Source organism: Lissotriton vulgaris, chromosome 1_1, assembly GCF_964263255.1.
Source record: "Lissotriton vulgaris chromosome 1_1, aLisVul1.2, whole genome shotgun sequence".
Lineage (NCBI taxonomy): Eukaryota > Metazoa > Chordata > Amphibia > Caudata > Salamandridae > Lissotriton > Lissotriton vulgaris.
In genome coordinates, this window is record NC_141685.1 from 1,255,695,667 (window position 1) to 1,255,714,903 (window position 19,237).

General features: G+C 43.9%; 1 protein-coding gene across 2 annotated transcripts in view; it reads right to left on the reverse strand.

Moving 5' to 3' along the window:
* Nucleotides 1-19,237, reverse strand: part of SPRYD3 (SPRY domain containing 3) — a 431,115-nt gene that overhangs the window by 150,562 nt on the left and 261,316 nt on the right. The gene's annotated exons all lie outside the window — the stretch shown is intronic.

Genomic DNA, 19,237 nt, shown 5'->3' on the forward strand with positions numbered 1-19,237 from the left:
TGAAAATGTGACACTAACTTGCATATTAATTTAGGATGTATTTGCATAATGATGTTGTCTGTTTGAATAATTAAATAACATTTGTGTTGTGTGTTAAGATTTGTATATTTTGAAGTGGAGTTTCGAGGTAGATTTTTTAACCAGCTCCGAGGAAGTCTCCCTTGGGCCAAAACAAAGCAGCAACGATGATGCCCTTTTGTGACATGAGGGAGAGAAGGGGCACCCAACTCCCCACTAATGAGGCAGAAATCCAGAGTCCTCAAGCCATGCAATAAGATAATGGCCACAAGCCAGCAAACTGAGAAAAGAGAAAGAGGGCCCAGAGACTCAAAGAGACTAGTATTGAGGGTAGCTGAGTCCCTAGAACACATCCCCCTCCTTCACATAAGAAGGGGAAAAATTCAGGCACTAAAAAGGACATTTGTCCACACGCTTGTCATTTTTTAAGAGGAGGCTGAGGGGTGAAAACTCTACACCTATTAACTGATGGAGGAGCAAGAAGGAAAGAGCTGTGAAAGCCAAGATATGGCACAAGGCCTAATCAAGAATGGTGAGGTGCTATGCGCTTATGTAAAGAGCATAATAATGATGTTACTTACACAGTATCTGTTCTTGGCATGTAGTGTTGTAGATTCACATGCTTCGCATAAGTCCGTCAGCTAGAGTCGAGATCGGATAATCACAAGTTGTTTTTCTTCAAAGAATTCTTTCGAGTCATGAGGCTAAGTGACTCCTCCCTTCAGTAAGACTGAGCATGGGCATCATCTCCATTGTTAGATTGTTTTTTCGTAGGTGGGGGAGAATGGAGTTCGAAATAGTGCAAGTTATGTTATGTCCGTGCAAGTAATGCAATTTAATGTAAAGCCCCAACAACACAGTTATCCGGGGAGGAAGGGGGCGCATGTGAATCTACAGCACTTCATGCCTAGAACAGATGCTTACTGGGTAAGTAACAATCTGTTTGAGGCATGTGAGGCTGTAGATACACATACTTTGCATAGATTATAAAACAGTCCCTCTCCCAAAGTGGTGGCTATCCTGTGGGGGTGGGAGTTGCTTGAAGTAGAGTTCCTAGTACTGCCTGTCCAACATTAGATTGTTGGTGAGCTGTCACATCCATACAATGGTTTCGGAGTATGTGTTCTTAGACCAAGTTGCTGCTTTACATATTTCAGCAATTAGAATGTTCCCTCAAAATGCCACAGCAGCTCCAATTTTTCTAGTGGAGTAGGCTTTAGGGATAACTTAGTTGTATTATAGCTTTAGCATAACAATTCAATTCAAAGATGCTTTATTCGAGTTTTTTCTCATAAAAGCAGTTACAATCACAAATATAAAAACATCGGTAAAAAGAGCATCAATACCTTCGAGAACAATTGATACATATATAAAATTGTCACAGGACATACGTATAAAATACAGACGATCCCTAGATAAACTAAAACAGTCAGTTGCCTAAAACCCTCTGTCTGATAGTCCATGCCCATGCAAGATATTTAGCTGTTGCTATAACTAAGGGCAAATGAGTGCTAGTGCAAATGATTCTTAAGGCAACATCACTACTAGTAGTACCTACGTTTTTACACAATGGTGTTAACCAAATGCGCCTGGGTTCAGCATAGGATTTACAAGCAAACAGGAAATGACCAATTGTTTCTTGGTTTGCTCCACAGGCTGGGCAATTACTATTAGTTATACCCCCCACCTGCCTATTAGAGACCTAAGGGGGAGCGCACCAGCTCTAATTTGAAAAAAGAGCTTCCTGTCCCAGGACGAGGTTATAGTATCCCAATAAAGTTCTAGACTGGGGTACAGTTTAGCTTCTAAAAAACCTTCTGTCATAGAACCAGCCTTGGTCGTCCTCCAATTCCAGGTAGCCACATATTCCCAATAAATTTCTTTTAAGGCTTTTTTACTTGGGAATGGGGCACCTGCCGGGTCATCCCAGAGTAATTGGAGACCAAGATCACCCAGCATGGTTCTAAGGACTTTTAACCAGCCAATTTTGTGGAATACATCCGCTTTAATTATAGCTCGAAATCCCTCCGCATAATGATGGAGCTCAGGAGTGGTATAGAGTCTCCTCCAGTATAGTATTGGACGGAGCCTCGCTGAACCGACTACAGCCTTTCTACCCAAATCGTACCTGAGTGGGAGTAAAGGAGTACTTTTGGGGAGACCTGTAATTGCCCTTAGAACCTTGTTTTCTGATGTTTGTAACGGGCCAAACTTCTCGAAGCCCCACAACTTGGCACCATATAGTGCAGAACCAAGGGCCTTTGCCTCGTAGACCTTCAGAGCTGGCTTAACTGGTTTGGTCCTAGATTTTCTGTGCTCTGAGCTAAGGGCACCAGCCAATTGTCTATGTCTTAAGACTGCAGTATTTATGTGCTGAAACCATTTAAAATCATCTGTAATAAAAATACCTAGATACATAAAAGCCTTGACTATCTCTAGACGGCAGTTATTCATACTCAGCTTTGATCTAAATCCTCGACGGGGATTGAAGGCCATTAGTTTGTTTTTCGCCACATTGACTTCTAAGACATGCTCCCCACAAAAGTTATCAAAGATGAGTAATGCACGCTGCAGGCCGCTAGGAGTCTTGGATAAAATCAGGGTATCGTCTGCAAACATTAAAATCGGTATCTTAGTACCAGCTAAAGAAGGGGCATCCACATTTGCAGACAACATGCGAGTTACTACCCCATTAATAAACAGGGAAAAAAGGGTGGGGCCATTGAGCATCCTTGCCGGACTCCCCGCTCCACTGGGAAGTCTGTAGTGACTAGCCTTGCCCCCCCCCCCCCCCCCCCCACTGGATCTTGGCAAAATTCGCTTCATGCAATCGCACTATCATTGTCAATAGATCTTCCGGTAGACCCAGGTTCCTCAGTACTGACCACAGTTTAGTCCTTGGCACCAGGTCGAAGGCAGCCCCAAATCGACAAAAGCCGCGTACAGGCTGCCCTCGCCCAGCAACACAGTTCTCCACTGTAGTAAGGTAAATCGGAATACCTGGTCCATCATACTTATGCACTTCCAAAACCCGGCCTGGAACGGAGACAGAGCATTGTTCTCCTCCACCCAAATCAGGAGCTTATTGACAACCATCCTCTCCACCACCTTTTGGATGGTGTCAATTAGGCTTATAGGCCTATAATTCCCGGGTTTGGATCTTTCTCCCTTCTTGAATACAGGTATTATGATTGCACCTTGCCAGGATGTCGGAACAGGAGCACCCTGAGCCACTGCGTTAGCAAGAAGAAGGATATATTTGCACCACAGCTCTATCATTGGTGAAGAGATCCGCAGGGACCCCATCCAGGAGTGGGGCTCTGCCACTAGTTACTGAGCTAAGGGCCACCATTACTTCATTCTTACTAAAGGAGATGTCTTTAAAGTAAACCGGCCTAAACCCAGCCATCTCCCTGCCGACTTGTGTTTCAGCATACTGGGGCTTAAAGTAATTAACCCTGTCCTCCTCCGAAATGTTATTTACGGGAATTTCAGGGACTCCACCCCTGCCCCATTATACAATATTCCAAAAAAGCCCGGAGTCTTTCTTCTCACTTGCTTCCTTTAGCTCGTTCCAATGGAGCTCGTCCCACAATTTCTTGGCTGCAAGTATGCTATCCTTGTAAGTCTTTCTAGCAATATGAATAGTCGTCAAAGCTCTCCTCTTAATTACGGAGCCTAAAGCCAGGCGGGCATTCCTACACTGAGAATTATACCACTTTGCCGGCTTATAATCTACCTGCTAATCCCCTTAACTGATTTCAGAAAATATTTCCAGATTTCGGAAAACAGTTATCATGGCTTTCCGTAACTATATCTAAACATGGAATACTCGGATTGACCTGCTCCATGCCCTTTATCGCTTTAACCGCCTCAGCCTTAATTACATCTATAGACCGTTGATTGATTACAACATTGGGCCATTTTAGTCTATGCATGTCATTTGTAGGGACAACCGAGGGGGTAGATTCACATGCTTTGCATAAGTCCGTCAGCTAGTGTTGAGATCGGATAATCACAAGTTGTTTTTCTTCAAAGAATTCTTTCGAGTCATGAGGCTAAGTGACTCCTCCCTTCAGTAAGACTGAGCATGGGCATCAACTCCATTGTTAGATTGTTTTTTCGTAGGTGGGGGAGAATGGAGTTTGAAATAGTGTAAGTTATGTTATGTCCGTGCAAGTAATGTAATTTAATGTAAACTACCAACCACACAGTTATCCGGGGAGGAGGGGGCGCATGTGAATCTACAGCACTTCATGCCTAGAACAGATGCTTACTGGGTAAGTAACAATCTGAGGTATGTGAGGCTGTAGATACACATGCTTTGCATAGATTATAAAAAAGTCCCTCTCACAAAGTGGTGGCTATCCTGTGGGGGTTGGAGTTGCTTGAAGTAGAGTTCCTAGTACTGCCTGTCCAACATTAGATTGTTGGTGTGCTGTCACATACATACAATGTTTTCTGAGTATGTGTTCTTAGACCAAGTTGCTGCTTTACATATTTCAGCAATTAGAATGTTCCCTCAAAATGCCACAGCAGCTCCAATTTTTCTAGTGGAGTGGGCTTTAGGGATAACTTAGTTGTCTTTTAGCTTTAGCATAACATGTTTGGATGAATTTAACTATCCATCTGGCAACACCATTTTTTTTTTTTAAATCGGTCTCCCAGTGTGTGGAGGTGAAAATGCAACAAATAGTTGCTTTGTATTTCTGAAACCCTTAGTTCTCTCAAAATAATACATTAAAGCTCTTTTGACAGAGTATGAAGAAATCCTTTTGCACAGAAGTTTGCTTGGAAAGAACACAGCTAGTTCAATGGATTGGTTCATATGAAAAGGAGAGGACTTTTGGAAGGAACTTTGGGTTTGTCCTTAAGACCACCTTATTTTTATGCAGTTGGAAGAATGGTTCTTCTAAGGTTAATGCTTGGAGCTCACTAACTCAAAGTGAAGTAATTGCTATAAAAACACACAACCTTCCAAGGTGAGAACTGGAGCAGACATAAATGCACTGGGTCGGGGGCGTGGCTTGCGCGCCATCTGTAGAGGACGTCTTTCCCGTGAGCTCCGCTATGGACTGATCCGCGGATGCCGTGAGGATCCTTCCTGCCGTTTTTCGGACGGCTTCTCTGGTCTACAGCAGTGTCGGAAGGTGGACAGTCTACAATGATGCACTTGTGCAGTCTCTACGAGCGACATTTCACCGAATACTTACAGCGGTAATTTTTCTCTATCCTCGCATCATGGATGGCCGCCATTTTGTTTGCCGATCGCGTGAATGTCTCTCTCCGCCGTTTCTTCAGTCCCTCTTTCTCCATTCCAGCGTTAGCTCGTTTTGGACATAATATTATGGTGTTGCTCTCTTTTACAGACTACTCAGAGTTTCTTTTTACTTTGTGCGCTATTGAATCCTACTGCTAACCTGCTCCTCTGAGGGAAAACGGACGCCATTTTGGGTCTCCTGACTGCGATGTTTTCTACTTCTAAATGAGAGCTTTTTAATGATTGCTTCGCTGTCTTTTCGTGGCACTCGCTCTACTGGTCTCCCATGATCACCTGCCTCCTGCATTCTGATATTACTGCGACTATACTTGCCACTACAAGTCATACTGTGTTACGACTTTTATTATATATTTTCCTCCAGTCCGACATCTTCTTAAGTGCTGTGCTATACCATCTTGTCCATGTACTGGTCTTGGTTGATGCCTCTCCTATGGTGCTGTGTGGCTTTTTTTTGAATTAGCACTGAAGTGAAGTGCCTTTTCTTGGTGGTTCCTTTTTTTCGCCTCATCTTTGCCACACACTGTGTGCCCCTATTATCATCGTGCATCTCTAAGCCAGTTCAAATACCACAGTTTCACTGGACTCTGCTTCTTACAGTGGTACATATTTACTTCATATCTGCTTTTGGTGTTCTCAACCATGGCGAATGTATCTACCTCGCCGAAAATGTCACAGACCGGAACCAAACCTAAAAGGCCTAAAAATGACCCGCCCTCCCCCATTAACTCTTCGACTAATCCTGTACTGGGCTCCATCCTTGAAGAGGTGCGTGGTCTTCAACCTTTTATGTCTGCTACTAATGCTAAACTTCAACAGATTGAGGAGCGCTGGGTGGTTATGGAAAATAAAGTTTTGAACTTAGAACAGCGTGTCAGCGACATCCAAGACCTCTCAACTAAGATTCCATTACTGGAACAAGAGATCCATAAGCTCAAACTTCACACCGAGGATTTGGAAAATCGTAATCGACGAAATAATCTATGCGTTTATGGTGTTCTGGAAAATTTGGAGGGTGTTGACATGGTCTCCTTTATTCGGAAATTTCTTCAGGAACTTTTGGACCTCCAACCATCGTCACATCCTCTCAACATCCAAAGAGCGCACCGTCTTGGCCGTATCAATTCCAATTCCTCCAAACCACGTGGCATCATCATGCTGTTCCTGGAATTCACAGAGTTAATGGCTGTCTTAAAGGCTGCCAGGGCCAAACGTCTTCTCCAGTGGTCTGGTCATAATATTTTTATTTCACAGGATCTTTCATCTGCTATGAATGCTCGGCGCAAGGAATTCTTGAATCTTCGTCCCATGATGCGACAGCTGAACATTCAATATGGAATCCTACATCCCTGCTTCTGCAAGATCACACACAATGGACGTACCAGATCCTATGATGATCGGCTGAAACTTCGCGATTATCTTCTGAGTGTCTCTCCTTCTACAATGGACACTGCTAGCTAATGCTTCTATGTATTTCTTTGTTCTCCCTTTTTATTGTCACTATTCTATCTGACCTCTGTTAATTTACCTTCCTTATCTATTTTCTTGAAATACTTCCCTCACATCCTTGTGTTTTTCCTTCTACTATTGTCCGTTTCTTGACTGCTCGTGGGTCGAGTTCTCTCTGGTGTACCCTCGCCTTATATGTTTTGGTTGCTCTCTTTTTCTCAGATCAAGCCTTCGAGCCTTGATCTGTTCACTCTTTTTCTTTCTGTCCTTACCTATCTTTCTTCTTTTTCTCTCTTCTCTCTTTACTATTTTTTTCCTAAGTGGTCTCTACTTTTATCTCTATTCTTATAATTATTGTTTCCTCGTTTTTTGACTCTTGTTGATTCTGTTATTGTGAGCGTCTTACGAATCCACTGTTTCACTGGTATTTTTTGTCTTTCCTTTTGTAGTGATTTCCTTGCCATGTGTCGCTTCCATTTGTCGCCCATCCTCCCCTCCTCCCAACATGTGTAATTTTGTCTCTTGGAATGCGCGAGGTCTTGGTCATCCTGTCAAGCGTCAGAAAGTATTGTCTCACTTAACCAAATTTCATTCACAGGTTGCTTTTCTTCAAGAAACACATTGCTAGGATGTTGAATCACTTAAGCTTAAGAGACATTGGGTGGGTCAGGTTGTATTTTCTCCTGCTGTTCACAAAAAGGGAGGGGTTGCTATATTGTTTCACAAAGCTTTAAATGTTCAGATTATTTCCTCTCAAAATGATGATGACGGACGTTGGGTAATGGCTAAGGTTATTATACACAACAAGACAATGGTTTTGCTGAACATATATGGCCCTGTTCGCCCAGACCCAAAATTTTGGAAAGATATCAAAGTTCTTATTGCATCCATAGATTGCCCTGATTTTATTGTAGCTGGCGATTTTAACCAATGGTTAGACCCTTTTTCAGACCGATTGTCTTCTAGTAAATTTCAGCCTGACAAATCTCATAAGAGTTTTTAATCTGCCATTGCCTCACGTCCTTTATATGATTCCTGGAAAATGTGTAACCCTGATTTATTAGAATATACTTTTTTTTCTAATGTTCATCACACACGCTCGAGAATTGATTATATTATGGTTAGTAAGTCTCTTCTGCCCTCCATTCAAAAATCTGTTATTGGCTCTATTTTTATCTCCAACCATGCTCCTGTCTACACTACCCTAGATCTTTCCCTTACCCCCCCTAAATTTAGTCGCTGGAAATTTAATTATTTTCTTTTATCTGATGCCACTTTCATGAAAAAAAGTACAGAATTTTTCAATGAATACTTTTCCTTTAATAAGCCCTCAGATACCTCAATTCCCATCACCTGGGATGCTTTTAAGGCTTCTTTTCGAGCTTTTACTATTTCATATGTTTCTACAAAAAAGAAGCTTAATAGACAAAAGTATGAAGAACAGATTAAAACCCTTGAACACATATATTTTACTTCTAAATCCTCCTCTGCCCTCCAGGACTTGATTCTCGCCAAAACAGACCTTAACAAAATCATCCGTAATGAAGCTCGTCACACCTTCCTTAAAATAAAATCTAAATTCCATAGTGGCCAGAACAAAGCAGGGAAAATGCTGGCCAATTATTTGAAAATAAAGTCAGAGCGCAAAGCTGTTGGCCCAATCTTTAATGATTCTCTTAATAAATTGGTTACCTCTGATGAAGACATTGCTGAAGTATTTCACAACTATTACCAAGCCCTCTACTCTGATGATACACATCCTTCTGATGCAAACTTAACGACATTTTTTGAAGGCCTTCCTCCCCCTCCTTCCCTTCCGGTGGACTTCTCTCACTTGGAACGTGAAATTACTCTCCAGGAAATTACTACAGCCATCCACTCTCAAAAAATCAAAAGCCCCTGGCCCCGACGGTCTGCCTGTCGAGTTTTATTCCTCCTTCCATTCCTTTTTTGCCCCTAAACTCCTTCAGTTATTTAATTCTTTTATTTCAGAAGCTAAGGCCTCTGGGTCCTTTTTAGATGCTCTTATTGTCATTATCCCCAAACCTGACAAGGATCACTCGCAATGCAAAAACTATCGCCCCATATCTTTAATCAATTATGACTGTAAGATTTTTGCTAAAATCCTTGCCTCTCGCCTTGATTCCATTATCCCTCGCTTAATCAAAACAGACCAGGTGGGTTTTGTTAAGGGCAGACTTGCTGCTGATAATGCTCGCCTTTTTTCTAATGTTATTGCTCATAGTAAAAATGTCAAAGCCCCCTTGGCAGCCCTTTCCCTAGATGCTGAGAAAGCCTTCGATTGTATTAATTGGCAATTTATGTTCCGTACCCTCAAATGGTTCGGTTTTGGTCCAACTTTTATATCCTTGGTTAAGCTCCTTTACTCCTCCCCCCGTGCCAGCATTTTTGTTAACAACCAATTTTCCAGATTCTTTTCATTGACCAGAGGCACAAGACAAGGTTGTCCCCTTTCCCCTTTGTTATTTATTTTATGTCTTGAGCAATTTCTAGAACGTATTCGTTCCAATCCTGCTATTACTGGTATCAAATTTTCCTCTGTTGAAACTAAATTATCTGTGTATGCGGATGATGTCCTCATTTACATGTCTAATCCGGAATCCTCCCTTCCACCTTTTTTAAATGAAGTTCAGTTGTATTCCTCCATATCAGGTTATAAGCTTAATCTATCCAAAACGGAAGTTCTCCCCCTTAACTCAATATGTTTTCAATACATGTTTAATAACACTGATTTTGCATGGTGCCCATCTAAAATTAAATACCTTGGTATATGGTTTTCTTCCTCTTTAAAGGATACCCTTAAACTAACCTTTGATTCACTGACTAGCAAAATTCAATCTCTTCTTCAAATTTGGTCCCCCTTATTTCTATCATGGTGGGGTAGATTGGACACCATCAAAATGATGATCACCCCACATGTTTTGTACACAGTTTCTATGCTCCCTTTCAAAATTCCCAAATCCTATTTTTCTCGTATTAATTCTCTATGTACAAAATTTCTGTGGAATAATAAACATCCCCGCATTGGTTTGCATAAGTTGATCCGACCTAAAAATTAAGGTGGTGTTCGATTCCCTGACTTTAACTCATACCACTCTGCCTTTTTGATCAAACAATCCTTCTCCTTGGCTTATGACTTCATTGATACTCCTGTCCCTAAGTGGGTTCTTTTGGAACGCTCTCTTCTGAAAGATTTCTCCTTTCAACATATTACCTTTATGTCAAATTGTACCTTTCTATCCAAATATCCCATTTTGAAATATTCCCATTCTCTATTACAAACTGTTTTTTCCTCTACCCTTTCCCCTCTCCAATGTTTTTTATCCTCTGTGGTTTGGTATAACAAATTTCTTAGATATAAAGGTAAATCGTTCTATTTTAAACACTGGAAGGAAAAGGATATACTGTTTGTACATCAATTTTTTCTTGACTCCTCTTATTTCCTTTCCAGTATTGCAAAACATGTTTCATTTACCTTCAACATTTCTCTCTGAATATACTATTATAAAATCTGCTATTCAATCTCACTTGTCTTCCCTATCTTCTTCTTCAGAGTCTTTCTCTTCTTTCACTCCTGTTTCTCCACTTTATCCTTTATTTTCTACTCAACTCCCTAAAGCTGCTCTTGTATATTCAATTTTATTATCCAATACCTTTGATCGCTCCAAATCTACTGTAGAGACTGCTTGGGAGACTGATCTTGATGTCTCCCTCGAGATTGCAATGTGGGATCGGTTATGGTCCAAGATTTTTAAAGTCTCTATTGCTGCACGCATTACCCAATCCTTACTCTTTATATATCATAGAGTTGTTATTACCCCGGTTAGTATTCATAAATTTTCTCATGCCTCTTCTCCTTTATGCTGGTCTTGTTCCAAAGTTCCAGGCACTCTAAAACACCAACTATACGATTTTTCCCTGTTTTATCTTTTTGGACTACTGTTTGGAATATTTGCATGAAAATGTTATTTCTCTCTTCCCCATTATCTTTTTTGCACATATTTTTAGGTTCTTTATCTGATGATATTAATATTGTTACACCCTCTTCTGCTAAATTATTGGACCTATTTATTGCTCTTGCACTTAAAGTTATTTTATCGTGTTGGAAAGATAATTCTAAACTATCTGTCCACTCATGGTGGAACTACATTTGTGATTAACACAGAATTTCTATTGCTTCCTCCACCTCTGTACCTCTAAAAATTAAATCCGATCTGTTATGGCTTCCCTTCACTTCATATCTTTCCTCTAATCCCTCTCCCTTACCACGTGCTATTACTCCCACATGATTCCTCTGGTTACCCTCTTTTTCTCTTCTCTCTCCCCTCTACTATTTCCTTCTCTTTTGTTTTCTTCTTTCTTTCTTTCTCTCTCCCCCTTTTCCTCAAAATTCCTCTGGACTGATGTCATTTGATATAATATTCATATGTACTTTTTTCTAACTTTTCATGACATGTTTTTTGTATTACTTTTTAATGCCTAATAAAAATTTCTTAAACAAAAAAAATAAATAAATGCATTGGGTCAAATGAGCTGTGCTAACACAACATTAAGATTTCAAGCTGGTGCTAGTTTGGGAGGAATAAGTCCTCCCATGAAAGCCTTAATGACAGGTAACTTAAATAAAGATGTATGTTGTCTATTTTTATAAATAGGCTGCTACTGCAGTTAAATGTAGTCTTATAGATGTGTACGCAAGACCTGATGTTTGTAGATGTAAAAGGTAACAATTAATTGTTTGTACTTGTATATCAAAAAGATTGCAATTATAGCTTTGACAATAAGTAAAAAACCTTTTCCATTTGGCAGCGTAACACTTTCTCGTTGTAGGTTTACTCACCCCCTTAAAAGAAGCCATACAAGATTGTGGAAGGTTAAGCAACCCAGATTCTATGACTTCAGGAGTCTTATTGCAAGGTTCATTTCCTCAGGATGTCTTATTTCTCCAAGGTTCTATATGAGAAGGTCCAGATGGAGAAGAAGTTTCTAGTGTGGTACCCGAGAAAGCTCCAGCAGAGTGGTGAATCATGGTTGACGAGCCAATGTGGGCGCCGCTGGTATTCGTTTAAGTGAGATTTGTTGTAGCTTCCTGACCACAAATGGAAGTAATGGGAGGTGGAAATGTGTAAGCAAATATCTCTGACCAATTCATCCATAGACCATCGCACTTGGATAGTGGGTGTGAGAATCTGGCTACAAACTTAAGGTGTCTTGCATTTTCTGGGGTTGCAAAGGGGTCTATTGGAGGAAGCCCCACTTGCAAAAGTATGTGAGTAGAACTCAGGGTTGAAGTTCCTATTCGTAGACTTGTTGCTGCATCCTACTGAGGAGGTCTGCAACTGGATTGCTTGTCCCTGGGACATGTTCTGCTAGGAGATGAATGTTGTGATGTAAAGCTAAATGCCATATTAAATGTGTTAGGCGTGATAGCTGAAAAAAGTGTTTGCCCCCTTATTTTTGTAAATAATACATTGTTGTCATATTGTCCGATCGTATTAGGATAACTTTTTTGTGTAGGCGAGTTAGGAATGCTTGCAATGCTAGATGAACAGCTTGCAGCTCTAGGTAGTTGATATAGAGACTCAGGTGTTGTACATTCCATATCCCCTGGATGGTAAGATGTTGCAGGCGAGCTCCCCAAACGGTCAGACAGGTATCTGTTGTGAGAAGGACTTGGGGAACTGGGTCTAGAAATGGCCGCCCTATGGATAGGTTTTGTAGGTTCTACCAATGCAGAGAGTAACGTGTGCGGCAGTCTATCAACACTAGATCTTGAAGCTGATCCTGTGAATGAATCCCTGGACATGAAAGGCATTCTTGCAGCGGTCTCATATGTAGTCTAGCATGTGGAACTATGGCTATACAAGATGCCGGAACAGAAAAAACTAACGTTAGGGGGAGGCCTCAGGGAGTTTAGAGACCATGCAGTGACATATTCCCTAAGTAATATACAGAACACAAAAAATGTCAGCGGGTCTAAACAAGAAAATGTGGTACATAGAACTGGAAAAGTTTTAGTGGAATTCCGCACCAAAAAAATAAAGAAAGCAATGATAGGCACCTTGTGATCCCTAACAGGGTACCCATCGGTCACCACTCTGAACCGCCCTTCATCATTTGGGATTCCTGTTGACCATATTGTTGGTACAGCACTGGTTCCAGATAGAGGGTAGGATGTAGATACATACCTCTTATGAACCTAGTGGTGCCCTGTATGGTTAGAGTGTCACAGGTCATTCATTGGCTGGAAAAATGAGAGTGACTGATTTGCAGTGCAAGTGAAAGAAAGTGCTAGGTGAAACTAAAATTGGGTGAGGGAGCAGGAAAAATACATTTATTCTGTGATTTGCTCGCTCCTCCAATGTTAAAAAGCAGCAAAGGTAAATTGAACAAATATTTACCAGGATGTAATAGGGGTCAACATGTTTCTGCAAATCTAGGGACTACAGAGTCCGTTGCATTCATCAGGACCTAAGTTGTAATATAGCTACTGCAAAGATAAATAGTGAAGTGTATACTGAAGAAAAAGTGACTACATATAAAGCAATCTGCAACATGAAAAAAGATCACCTGGATCCCTAGGTATCGTCTTATTTCGCAGTTGATGTATGTCACTGGTGGAGAAAAACACAAACATCAGTAAAATGACCACATTAGCTTTGATAAGGTTTTTTTTTGTGTAAGACCTTTATTAACACAAAGCAAAGTACACAGCATGAGCCTACAACCCTGGGGCCGGCTCGCCACGTTATAATGGTCATCCAAGAAGTAACAAGTTAGCCATGAAGAATAGCGTATAAACTTTAGGTAGAACCGCCCTTCACACCCTCCGTAGGACTCTTAGCTGACAGGTGATATGAGTCTTACATTTTGTCATTTTATAGAGAAAAGAAAATTCAACATACCCCAACTTAAGACCTTACATTGCCATCACACACAACCCAGACAGTAAGTGCAACAGTGGTTCCGGTTCCCCCCAAGGGTCAGCCGCCATCAGACATGATCTCGTGCACCAAACATTACACATGCCAGAATGAAACAGAAGACTAGCTAGTCCTCCTCACTGTCCTGCAGTGAGCTAAGGTAGTCTGTTAAGAAACACCATATGTCCTTCGGTCTGGATTTCGCTGGTAATTGCTCCTCATATGTTTGCAGTTTGTCCCGGCAGGTGGACATGTCATGAAGCCACACTTTCTTCGTCGGTACCTTACGGCTGTGCCAACATTGCGCCACCTGCCTTTTCGCTAACAATAAAGCAATTGCACAGAACTTGCGTTTTAGCGCTCTGAATTGGGGCACTATACCCAGCAAACAGACCTTAGGCGTGCACTGTACCTCTTCCTCCAACATGACAGCTAGTGTGGTAGTGACCTCCCCCCAGTACCCTGCCACCTTCGCGCAAGCCCAGGCCAGATGTACAAAGTCTGCACCCTCCCTGTTACACCTCTTGCACCTGTCTTCCTCCTGTAAGACAAATTTAAGCAGTTTTGTTGGCGTGTAGTAGCCTTGGTGAATAAATTTAAAATGTATAATTCTCAAATTGCCGTTTGGCGTCAGTATCTGCGTTAACGTGCAGGTGCTATGCCACTCCTCATCTGTTAATGGAGTGTCTAATAGCGCATCCCACCGCCCCTTAGCCTTAAGTGTGTGCCCCGTTATTTCCGATTGTGCAGCAGTATATAGTCTGGACACCAGATGTGATAGGTCCCGTGTAGTGATCGGTAGTTGCAGAGGTGCAAGGCATTCTGGTTCTGTAGGGAATGTCGGGTAATGTTCCCTTAACGCTCTGGTTAAACTATAGTACATGAAGCGAAACATGGGAGTCTGGTTTTGGATAGCAGTCAATTGGTCGAGGCCTAAGAATGTGCCTTCTTTAAACACATCACCCAGCTTGTCAATTCCAGCTCTACTCAGCAAAGACATCCCTACCTTTTCACTAGTGACGGACAGCGCCTGATGATACTGTAATGGCATGTCCGGCGCATACAACAGGGTTTTGTGAGCTAACTGTCCAAGTTTGCGCCATGCTTTGACCGTGGTGTCTACAGTGTTTATGTCCTTTGCATGTAGTGGTGGTCTGGTGTGCGATATGATCGCAGATAGGGGGACAGGATGGGCATCACCCTCTTCTATGGCCGTGTGGGTGAGATAGGGGACCTCATGGTACCAATATGCCGCATACTGCGCCTGGGCACAGAGGTAGTAGAGGAGAAAATCAGGCACACCGAAGCCGCCCTGCACAAACGGGAGCGTCAGTGTCTTCAGATCAATACGAGCTTGTTTACCTGCCCATATCAGGGTCAGCACCAGGGATATAATGCGGCGGAAGACTTCCCGTGTTGGCGTGATGGGTATGTTATTAAAAAGGTATAGCAATTTGGGTAACACGTTCATTTTGACGATTGCGATTCTATCAGCTAGTGATAGAGGCAAATGGATCCACCGGTGGACCTTATCTTCAAGCTTGGAGAGTACCACCCCATAGTTTGCCCGCATGACTTCCTCTGGATCCCTGTGAAACATGACCCCTAGGTAGCGTATCGGATCCTGTTGCCACTCCAGCGGGTAATCAACTTCAAAGGGAGTTGTAGTGTCAGTTAGAGGTATTATGGAGGATTTGGACCAATTAATCGCTAACCCCGAGTGTCCTCCGAATCGGATGTACTCTCTGAGCAGTGGATTTAGATGGGTTCCAGGGTCACGGACGTATAGCAGCATATCGTCTGCGTAGAGTGATATGTGGAGCGGTCTGGCTACGAATTGCAGTGCCGATTCTTTGTAGTTTTGTCGCACTACGCACGCTAGGGGCTCTAACGCCAGCGCGAATAGCAGGGGTGATAGGGGGCAGCCCTGCCGCGTGCCCCGCCCAATGCCAAACGGAGCTGAGACATAGCCATTGATCCAGACCCTGGCACATGGTTTTGTATATAGCAAGGAAATCCATTGAACAAACCGCTTAGGGAAACCCATCCTGTTTAGGACGGTGAGCATATAACGCCATTCAATGGAATCGAATGCTTTCGCGGCGTCAAGCATGACAGCCACCGCTTTAACCGAGGGTCGCAGGTAGTGAGAAAGTGCAAACAGGGATCTGGTGTTATGCGAGGTGGACCTAATGGGAACAAACCCCGACTGATCCGGAAGGACCAGGCGGGTCATCAAAGGGGATAGCCTAACCGCTAGAAGTTTTGCGAGGATTTTCAAGTCCACGTTAATCAGGGACAAAGGTCTGTAGGAATCACATTCCTCCGGATCTTTGGATGGTTTTAGGAGAGCAATGACCAGTGCTTCTCGCAGAGTGGGGGGAAGTAACGATTTCTCAAAGGAGGTACCATACATGTCCACTAAATAGGGAGCGATAATGTCCACAAACGGTTTATAAAATTCAGACGTGTACCCGTCAGGGCCCGGTGCCTTGCCATTTGGCAGCGAATTGATCACCTCAGTTACTTCTTCCACTGTGATGGGTCTAGCCAAGTGCTCTCTTTGTGCATCCAATAGCCAGCCAATCGCCACATCATGTAAGTAGTCATACGTTTCTTCCGCTGTTGCTGAGGGTTGCGATTGATATAGTGAGCTAAAGGATTCCACAAAGCATTTCAATATATCTGCGGAGTGTGTTTGTAATATACCCTCCCCGGATTTGACTCGGAGTATCGCCGATTGTCCCCGTCCTTCACATATCTTCCGCGCCAGCATACCCCCTGGCCTGGCCCCTTCCCCAAAGGTTCTAGCTACATGTTTGCGGTCTAAGTATTTTATTTCGGACTCCGAAAGTCAGCATGCTCAGTATGTAAGTCGCGCAACTTGGGCAACAGTGAAACATCCTGCGTTGTCTCATATAGTAGTTCTAAGTCCCTCATTTGCAGCGGCGAATCTGGCGCCTGATGTCTTGGAGTACCCCTATGGTGGTGCCAATGCAGACACCTCAGAGGAGACATGGGTCTTCCGTTGTCTGTGAATTATTATCGAAGTAGTCCTTTATTGCCTTTTTTAAGGTGTCAACATAGACTGAGTCTGAGAGGGCCTGGGAATTAAACCGCCACTGGAATGGGGGGGGGGGGGGGGGGGGGGGGGGGGGGGGGTGTAACGTGGAAGTTCTATCTGCAACAGGACAGGGTTGTGGTCAGACAATGTGCGTGGCAGTACTTGTAACTTACGAACCCACAGAGCCATGTCCCTAGAACCCAGCCAGTAATCCAGCCTGGACCAGCTATTGTGAGACGCTGTTATGTGTGTGGCGCCTGGCGCGTCAGTGTGTTGCAGCCTCCAAAGATCCGCTAAGGCCAGGTCCTCCATCATGTGACCCACCATCAGCCTCGACTGCTTGTGTTGCTCTAACGAATGAGAGGAGCGGTCCAGTCCGTCCTGTAATGTCACGTTCCAGTCCCCCCGCATAACATGTGTGTGTTGGTATGTTTTTGCAAATGCCCCCAGACTTCCCAAAAGAATTCTGGAGCGTCAGTGTTCGGTCCATATACGTTGAGTGTCACGTGTTGGCCCCTCAATGTACCCGTCACAAGCACGTATCTGCCAGAGGGATCATGCGTCACGTGCTGTGCCTCAAAGTTAACCCCTTTCTTAATCAAAATAAGCACCCCACGGGAGTAGGAGGAATAGGAGGCCCTGTATGTCGACTCCACCCATGTTCCAAGTAAGAACGTTCAAGCACAGTCTGCCCTCATTTCTAGAACCCGGTGTCATCAGATAATGCAAAACATCTCATCCCTGCACATTCCAATGCTACATGTGGTGTCTGCCCATTCTCAGTATACGGAACATACGCACCAATGGCAGTCCATCTCGGTGGAGAACCTAAGAAGTTGAACATATGCAATGCTTTCGGTCTTCGTAAACATTCAAACATCCCCCCTCCCCTAACCCCACCCACTCCAGCAACCCCAACCTGCCGAAGACATAGCCCCTCAGAGCACAAATCCCACAAACTCATAACCAACAACTCAGTGCCCATTCTGAGAACTCGTGGTGGTTATTACCCTCATGGAGTACCGCCAGGAGCACAACCCTTCACCCGGTGGACGGGTGCAGGCGATACTATGAAAACTGTACATATTCGTAATACATGTGTCCATTGAACCACTGTCCCCTCACCCCTTCAACGACTCCGCAGCATTACTCAAGTAGCAGCGCTGTTATAGGGGAAGCACAGCTAAATCCTGACGCCACCAGACGTTTGTGCTAATAACAAGTCCCATAGCGTCCAGTGTCCAGCTCGCCCCCACACATCAAGTGTGTGGTCGCAAGTAGCTAGTTCAATTGAGGCGTTCAGGAGCGAGCGCACATCTGCAAGTTTACACACCGCAATGTTGTGTGCAGCGTAGTGTTGAATGCTCTTCCGCCCCCATTGCCCCATTGCTCTCGACAGGAGGGTTTACGACCTTACTGATGGGGAAGGACCTGGACAGTCGCCCTGAGCGCCAGAAAATGCACCAGTCTGACTTGGCTTTGCGAACAAATACACAGCGGGGAGAGCGTGGTAGCATGGGTCAGCCACGGGTAACGGCCACAGTCAAATGACAGGAGTGTACTCCAGCCCTCGCTACCCCAATGCATACCAGCCCTTCCGATGCACAGAGATTCGAGTAAAAGCGCCATAGCCTTCACTTTAGGAGTCTTGCACCAGGCGGAACTGCCCAGTACGGCTTAGAGTGGCCATATAGCAATCCATTTTAGCCATCTTTGCAGCAAAACTCACCGCTGTTCGACGAGGGATACCGCCAGCGGCATCAGTCCGAGTCCCTGTGTTGATCATTCTGCGACTCCGACCTCGACTCACGCTGTACCTTCTTAACAAAGTCTTGGGCCGCTTTGGGTGTTGCCAGCACGATTGTCTTCTCCTTCCACACCACTCGAAGTCGGGCTGGATATAACATAGAGTAGCCAATGTTCAGATCACGCAGCTTAGCTTTCACGGAGGTGTATTCCTTACGTGCTTGTTGAACTGCGACCGTGTGAACTCCAGGGAGTTGCCCTGATGGGTGATTTTGCCTTTTTCCCTTGCGAGTCTGAGGATCGTGTCCCTGTCCCGATAATCGAGTATCCTCGCCACAATTGGCCTAGGCGTTGCACCGGGCGGTGGCCTGGGGGCTAACGATCTATGGGCCCGCTCCACAATGAAGATCGGCGACAAGGCCTCCGCGCCAAAGAGATCTTTGCATAGATTTTCGACGTATTGCTCCATCCGCCCAGTGTTGGTCGACTCCGGCAGGCCAGTAATTTTCACGTTATTGCGCCTCGAACGCGCTTCCAAATCCTCCTCCTTCGCTTTAATCACCTCCAGGATTCGTTCCATTCCCGCGCATTTGGTGGTGGAGGTTCGCGCTTCGTCTTCAACGGCCGATATTCTCGTCTCCGCCTCATCCAAACGTTCGCCATGCTTCTCCTGCCGAGCGGCCATGCTATCCATTCTGCACGTCAGGTTGTCCAGCTTACCGTTTATGTCCTGCAGAT